The sequence below is a fragment of the Triticum dicoccoides genome, chromosome 6B, assembly GCF_002162155.2.
Source record: "Triticum dicoccoides isolate Atlit2015 ecotype Zavitan chromosome 6B, WEW_v2.0, whole genome shotgun sequence".
Taxonomy (NCBI): domain Eukaryota; kingdom Viridiplantae; phylum Streptophyta; class Magnoliopsida; order Poales; family Poaceae; genus Triticum; species Triticum dicoccoides.
Window position 1 is genome coordinate 46,389,825 of NC_041391.1, and position 8,193 is coordinate 46,398,017.

Below are 8,193 nucleotides of genomic sequence, written 5' to 3' on the forward strand. Positions count from 1 at the left end.
CATGTGTGAACCACATTATACATGTTTGAGAAGTAAAAAAACCCGCATGAAACACACATTAATCAGAGACAATTAGTGAGGAATGCATATATTGGATTTCAACATAAAGTGGTTTCAAATATTTGAAAATCCAAATTGATGGATACAACCTTATGAATCTGAGATCATGCCATTTGTAAACCATATTTATGTATAAACGGTGTTGTGTTTTGAAAGTATATATGAAAAAATGATGTATACAGAATGTAATTCCAAATGAAAATGGATCCCGCCCGAAAAAAATAGAATACAAACGGGATTCGAATTGAGTTGGAACGGTAAACGTGCACTCTGCAAAATTTGAACGAAGCGGGGAAAGTCGTAGTAACCGCCCGAAACCAAAATCTGCGAGATGGAAATTACTACTGCCTATCCCTGCCACACAAAGCCTATCTACTGGATTTCGATAGGTTTCGATACGGTAGGTTTGTAATTTCACCCAAACGTGACGTAACCGCCTCTCACCCGGATTCATACACGATGGGCGCCAAAACACAGTGTGTCCTCGGCCGAAATCGACTCCCTCCCCGATTCATATTCATACACGGTGGGCGCCAAAAACAAACTCTCGTCGGCAAATATTTGGTGTATGCGAGATTACCGTCCTATCCCCAACCGACTAATATTGTTGTGATGTAGTAGGAAATTTGAAACGGGGGCTAAGTTTGTAAATTTCCTCGCATTTGAGACAAGCGCGCCCTGAATACATGGTTCCCCCCTTCCTCTCTACCTCTCTTTTCCCCATTCGTACTCCGTGGGCGCCAAAACACCCTCTCCACCCTAGCCTCCTCCGTCCGCCGACGTCCGCCACCCCATCCACCGCCATCCTCCTCTACCATGCCGGAGCTGATACCCTGACGCCGCCGTCCATTACAAGAGATCGACCTCTCTCATTCACGGCTTCGGACCGGGATCCTTGCATACTGTCCTCTCGCTTCATCCCCGTCGTCGTCCACCTTGGCGCCGCTCGTATGATCGTCTCGTCCACCGCGCCCCGTCGCCACCGTCTACCCTCCTAGATCTGCTTCCACGCCGCTGACAGCCATCGCTACCGCAGCACCGTCAAATTCTCAGCAGATGCATACACGGCGCCGCACCAGAGGCGGTACTCTTTCATATATGCTCAACTTATTTATCGCAACAAGAAAATAGATCGCCACTGCTTTACTCTGATTTCTTGTCTTGGTTGCGAAGTTGCCTTTGTCCGGTTCGCACCTTCAGATCCGCCATGGCATGCTCAACACTACACTCCCAATGCTTATGGTTTTCCCCTTTTATATTCCACACTAGTTAAATCGCAGTAGACTAAATTTCAAAATTGGGGCAGTCGATTTTACAAAGCTCGCCGGAGTTGTCCGGTGCGAACGAAGGGGCTCGGGTGGTTGTGGGGCCTCGCCGAACGAATAAAACTCGACGCGGGTGGGGGGTGGGGGTGGTGGAGGAACACAGGTGGTGGGGGCCGGTAGTCCGGTCGGCGGCCCGTGCGGTGTTCTGTATGGGAAGAATCAAAGATGAGGAAGAAGAAGGGTTAGGAGACATAGGATCTTCATCCAACCGCCTGAAATGGTCGAGAGACAGCTGGGAGTTGTGTTTTTTAATGCGCTCTGGTTCATCATGTGGGGGCACTGCGCAACCAACATTTTATTATCCAAAATCTACTTGCTCTTCTTTACCATGTTCCTCTTCCGTTCTTCTTTAATATGCACTCTCTCCGTTCCTAAATACAAGTCTTTGTATAGATTCCACCATGTTCTACATATGGAGCAAAATGAGTGAATCTACACTCTAAAATGTATCTGGATACATCTGTATGTGATCCATAGTGGAAATCTCTACCAAGAACTATATTTTGGAACAGAGCGAGTATGATAGTAGTACAGTATGTTCCTTGTACTGAAGATGAGCAGGGACATTTGCAGTGTAGAGGTCTATAGGGTCGGTTGTGATGGACACTTTGAGCCTCTTTGATTCGTAGGATTTTGTAAACATAGGAATAGGATTTGTAGTGACCTGCCCACTTGAATCCTATAAGAATAGCAAGGAAATGCGGGGAGCTGTGTCGCCTTTGAGAGTTACACTGATATTAACATTACCGCACCTTCAGTTGAAGAGAACTGGTATCCGAAGCCTTTCTAGCCATACCGGCAGTACTAGCACATATATTCCAGCAAGTTCCACTTTGCTGATTTTACTCTGATGCTTATGGTTTTCCCTGTTATATCTACAATATGATCTGTGTAGCTGCTTTGTGTCGCACTAGTAGCAGTCCACTCTTGAAGCTAAACACTGCAATGACTTACAAAATTGGGACCAAGGCATTGAGTGCCATTCTGGATGCAATGAAACTCATATGCTCCCCACCTGTTGATTCTTGTTCAGAATATCATCCTAGTGACTATTCTAACCTCGAGGAGTCAAAGGAAGATGGCATGTCCTATTCACCCATCAAGGTGCCTGTTCTAATTTGGCAAGGTTTTATTAATTGCACGTATCTTGCATATGTTGTCTTGCATTTCTTCTACTTTCTTGCACCGCCATCTGCTTAGTTTACTCATCATATAACTCGAGATGCCATGCCCATCCATTATCAATACATATTCCATCCGTCATCATACCATGTTTTTCCACTCAAATGTTGTTCTTGTGCATCAGACATCAAAAACGAAGAGGGTGATTGCCGAACCTGAAGGAGCACTAGCAAAGTCCTTGAAAAATGTGGTGGTGCCGGAGAAATCAGACAGCACCCCACTTATATTGGCTATACAACCAGTGATACAAAAACATAGGACCGACTCTAGCAGACTCTACCCATACTTCACTAGCCACACCACTAGCCCCACCACATAGGACCTACATTCCAGCAAAAGGTATACCGATTTCATTTGCCATAGCACCAGCCGTACCACAGAAAAATCCCACTCCAGCAAAAAGTATAGCAAGTCCACCGGCCGAAGACCTATACCAACTGCAGAGACAACCAATTCCTGCAGATTGGAACCCCATTCCATTTATTCCCAGTTTAAAAGACAATGCTTTCAATGTTGTTAGGGACTACGTGCATATATTCCCATCATGGGAAGATTATAGTGAAGACAAACACCATTTTCACATCTTCTTGTCCAACTTACGTGTAAGTGCTATTATTCATGGTTATTATTTTCCTGTTTTCTACTAATTGAACACATCAATGATTTACATTATACTGTTGTAACTAGGCGAGGGTCAATCTGGATAGTCATGACGAGCAAAGCTTGCTTGTGATTTTCAAGGAAGCATTGCAGTAGTATCGGTGTTACCTGAGGAAATCACACTTTGATGGCAAGTCTATAAACGAATTTCCCGTGAAGTCTCCTATGCTAAATTTAGAAGACCTTGAATGGAAAAACCTTGTTATGCACTGGTCTCGTTCCTAGGATGAGGTACGATCTATGAAATCACATGACAATTTGAACTTCTAATTTCCGCACGTGCCTTACGGATCTTTTTTGCAGGAAATCTCCTCGAAGAAGAATTCTGGTTTGAAAAGAACAACAGGATATCACAAATATGCTGCCCGCTGCTTTGCTCTTGTTAGTACATGTTGTCCTGTATCACTATACTTGCATACATACCTAGTTTATTATGAGACAGCAGTATGCATGATAGCTTGCTTATCAATTGTTCGCTCCAAATTATCTGATCTGTATGAATGGTTACATTAGTGTAGAATATATCCAATGCCAATGAATCTTTTTAGCTCTTCATTGTTCTTGTAAGTACATGTTGTTTATCAGTGTACTTATATTGACAGATAGTTGTTCATGTACCATCACTCTGCAACTTATTTTCCTTTGCCCTTCATTTTCTACACATCAGATCTATATTTACTCTTACCATAAGGTTGGTAATGAAGAAGTTTAGTTGTGCATTGCTCTTGGCTGTGCCTTTTGCCTGTATCGCTGCACATACATTTATAGCTACTTGGTTATGTAGCATCACTCTTCATCTTCTCTTAAATATTCTCCATTTTTTTTATATTATCACATCTATATTTACTCTGAACAAAATGTAGAATAAAGGCAATGCTTATGAAGAAGATTCTGTGGTAAACTTCTTGAATTACCCCCCATCAACATGGACAAGGGCTTTATAGAGCCTGTCTTCACCAGTAATGTAAGTTTGTCCTTCTCAAGCCTTCAAACTTTGTTGTGTATATTTGGTTAGGCATGACTGCAATAGCTGTTTATTTTTGGTGTTTGCATCAAATTGCATGTTTAAAGTTTATTATGTAGTTCGTAAACAAAAGTTTGTCCTTCTCAATTTAAGTTTTCAGTTGTACAACCAAGTTCCTTCTTCATACCATGCAAATTAAACTATACAGAGCAAGTGATCTTCTTTTGCACTGCATGTATGCTTCTGTTCTTCATCCGTAATCCAGTAGTGTGGTGAACCTACCCACTATAGCACAATGTCATATTCTGCAATGTCTTAACTATAAACAATGTCATATCATTCTACTATTGTTTAAACCGTCTCTTTATTTGCCATTCTGAAATGGGATAAATTGACAGCACACTAACCATTGATACTTATGAGTTCTTGATCTGTAATCTAGTGGTATCGTGAAGCTGCCAACTCCTTCACAATGTCATTTCCTGCCATGTCTTGACCTGAACACTACCATATTGTGTTAATGCAATTTTAAACTGTGTCACTTTATTCGTTAGTAAGAAATGTGACGAATTGTTAGGACTGATACTTTTGTGCAAAACCTATCATCTATCTGCTTGTTTATCTTTCAGAGTGAGGAAGATATAAGTGTTGAACAAGCGCAGTCTCATCATCTTGCTCAGCTGCTTGCGCTGCAGCTCCCCAGCAGGGCTAACCTTTCTTGAACTCTATTGAAGTGCTGTCGGTTTTGTATATTATTTTGTCGGCGTGTTTATTTGCACTGGTGGCAATCTTTGATGCCCAGTGTATGTAATCTACTGTCTGCTTGTGCTTTATTATCTTAGTGGCAAACTTTGATGCCTAGTGGATGTAATATGCCGTAATTTCTTTATTGTATAGTCTAGGTTTTTTCTTATTCACGATGCTACAGTTATTTTACTATATATATATATATATATATATATATATATATATATATATATATATATATATATATATATACTGTCTTCGTAGTAAGCCGACCAAACTGTAAAATTACGGTACATAATCGGGCCGTCATGCAATCACGATGTATGATCCGCATCATGGGCCTCGTCTTCTTGGTCCGTTAAACGGAAAACTGGCCCACTAGTAGATAAGGGCGTTTAATAGACCGAGTAACCCCCGGCCCTCTTTTCGCAAGAAAACTCAATGGACTTTTAAGAGGCTGAGAAGTAGGTTGGGCCTGAAACGTGCCGAACAGCTCACGGGCCGACATTAGCCCGAAATGGACCCCGGCCCATGATTGTGTGAATCAAATCACGGGCTTTTAACAGGCCAAAATTGTCTCAGTCCTTGTTTGGCCCAATAGATATCGGCTGCGAGCAGGCCGGATGCAAACCGGGCCGTAGTTAGGCCCAACTATATGACGGGCTTTTAACAGGCCAAAATTAATATAGGGGCGAAATGTTAGACATGCCCTTAACATGCAAGTGGGCCCAAAAGCATAGCATCCAGTTGACGGGCCGAATCTGATATGGGCCATAATTTAGCCCAAAGCCTCTTAAAGGGTCGGACCTGATCTGGGCCGTAATTTGGCCCAGAACGTGGTAGGCTTTTAACGGGCCGGATCACATATGGGCCATTATTAGGCCCGGAACGTGGCATGCCATTAATGGACCGGATCAAATATGGGCCGACATTTGGGCCGAAACATGGCAGCCAGTTAATGGGCCGGCCTACTTGGGTCCTCAAAATCTTGTCAGCCTACAATTGGGCCGGCCCATTAATGTCGGCGAAATATCGTGGGCGTTTAGCAGGGCCGGCCCATTATGATCGGCAAAAATCTTGTGAGCCTTTACCTAGGCCAGCCCACTATGGCACACAAAAATCTTGTGGGCCTTTACCTAGGCCGACCCATTATGGCCCGCAAAATCTTGTGGGCCTTTAGCTGGGCCATCCCATTATGGTCCGAAAAATCTCGTGGGCCTTTAGCTGGGCCGGCCCATTATGGTCCGCAAAATCTTGTGGGCCTTTAGTTGGGCCGGCCCATTTAAACTTGATGGGCCGGTCCACGTGTCAACATATCTTAGGCGTGTCTCGCCCATTGGATGAGTGACACCTGTGCCAACGCGGACCTGACACGTGTCTCCTCCAGCCAATGATGATTTTACACGTGGAAAATCCCCATTGGTCAGGGCTGTTAACGGGTTATCGGATCCAAAACCCGACCCGATAGCTTAACGGCGTTCCGTTACGGTGGATGACACGTGTCGGTCACCCTTGACGAAAGCACTTCTGTGATGCGCGATTTATCGTCATGGAAGTGGACACTTCCGTGATGATAATTTTGGTAATGTCATGGAACACTTCTACGACAGCACAGGTATGACTATCTTGATTCTGTCATAAAATCGTCATGGATGTACATGCATGACAAAAAACGCGACCTACTGTGACAAACATGTATCATCACGGAAGTGTATTTTTTTGTAGTGGATCTGCCTCGGGATCGGTTCCTGCTGCAACTCCTGCAGATTGCATGGGATCTTCTGTGCCACCCGTGCCGACTACTTCACCACCACGGCGTACATGGCTACAACAGGGGATGATCCAACCACTTAATTACAAGCACATTACAAAATATGGCATGGTGTGTTCTACAGGTGAACCACACACACTTGATGAAGCCCTTGCTGATGAAAATTGGAAGAAGGCCATGCATGAAGAGTACGTGGCATTGAAAAGATATAAAACGTGGCATTTGGTCCCTCCATAGCATGGTAAATATCTTATTGATTGCAAGTGGGTGTTCAGGATCAAGAAAAAAATCTGATGGCACTATTGATCGCTACAAGGCAAGACTTGTGGCAAAAGGCTTCAAGCCAATGGTATATGATGACCCAAGTGTAGGGGATCTATCATAGTCCTTTTGATAAGTAAGAGTGTCAAACCAAACGAGGAGCAGAACAAAATGATAAAAGGTTTTCAGTAAGGATTTCTCTGCAAGCACTGAAATTGTAGGCAACAGATAGTTTTGTGATAAGGTAATTTGTAACGGGTAACAAGTAATGAAAGTAAATAAGGTGCAGCAAGATGACCCAATCCTTTTTGTAGCAAAGGACAAGCCTGGACAAGTTCTTATATAGAGAAAAGCGCTCCCGAGGACACATGGGAATTACCGTCAAGCTAGTTTTCATCACGCTCATATGATTCGCATTCGTTACTTTGATAATTTGGTATGTGGGTGGACCGATGTTTGTGTACTTCCCTTTCTTGGACAAGCATCCCACTTATGATTAACCCTATTGCAAGCATCCGCAACTAAAAAAGAAGTATTAAGGTAAACCTAACCATAGCATGAAACATATGGATCCAAATCAATCCCTTACGAAGCAACGCATAAACTAGGGTTTAAGCTTCTGTCACCCTAGCAACCCATAATCTACTTATTACTTCCCAATGCCTTCCTCTAGGCCCAAACAATGGTGAAGTGTCATGTAGTCGACGTTCACATAACACCACTAGAGGAGAGACAACATACATCTCATCAAAATATCGAACAAATACCAAATTCACATGACTACTTATATCACGAATTCTCCCACGTCCTCAGGAACAATCGTAACTACTCACAAATCATATTCATTTTCATAATCAGAGGGGTATTAATGTGCATATAGGATCGGAGCATATGATCTTCCACCGAATAAACCAACTAGCATCAACTACAAGGAGTAATCAACACTACTAGCAACCCACAGGTACCAATTTGAGGCTTTGAGACAAAGATCGGATACAAGAGATGAACTATGGTTTGAGAGGAGATGGTGGTGATGAAGATGTTAATGGAGATTAACCCCCTCCCGATGAGAGGATCGATGGTGATGACGATGGTGATGATCTCCCCCTCCCGGAGGGATGTTTCCCCGGCGGAACAGCTCCACCAGAGCCCTAGATTGGTTCCGCTAAGGTTCCGCCTTGTGGCGGCTGTGTCTCGTCCCGAAAGCTTGCTTATGATTTTTT